This window comes from Pygoscelis adeliae, unplaced genomic scaffold (assembly GCF_000699105.1).
Source record: "Pygoscelis adeliae isolate BGI_AS28 unplaced genomic scaffold, ASM69910v1 Scaffold493, whole genome shotgun sequence".
NCBI lineage: Eukaryota > Metazoa > Chordata > Aves > Sphenisciformes > Spheniscidae > Pygoscelis > Pygoscelis adeliae.
In genome coordinates, this window is record NW_008824448.1 from 154,880 (window position 1) to 155,098 (window position 219).

Below are 219 nucleotides of genomic sequence, written 5' to 3' on the forward strand. Positions count from 1 at the left end.
TCCCTCCTTGCCCCCGGAGAGGCGGATGCGATGGTTTTTAAAAGAGAAATAAAAGTTTGCCGATCTGGCGCCGGTGGGTTGGATCCCGTTGTGGTCTCTGCCTTGCGGTCTGATCCCCAAGGGTCTCCGTGTGTGCGTGTGCCCCGGGGCGCCCCGAAGCCCGGCTTTATCTTCTCTTTTTATTTCCTCTTGCTCTGTGTGTTTCTCTTTATTTGTTCC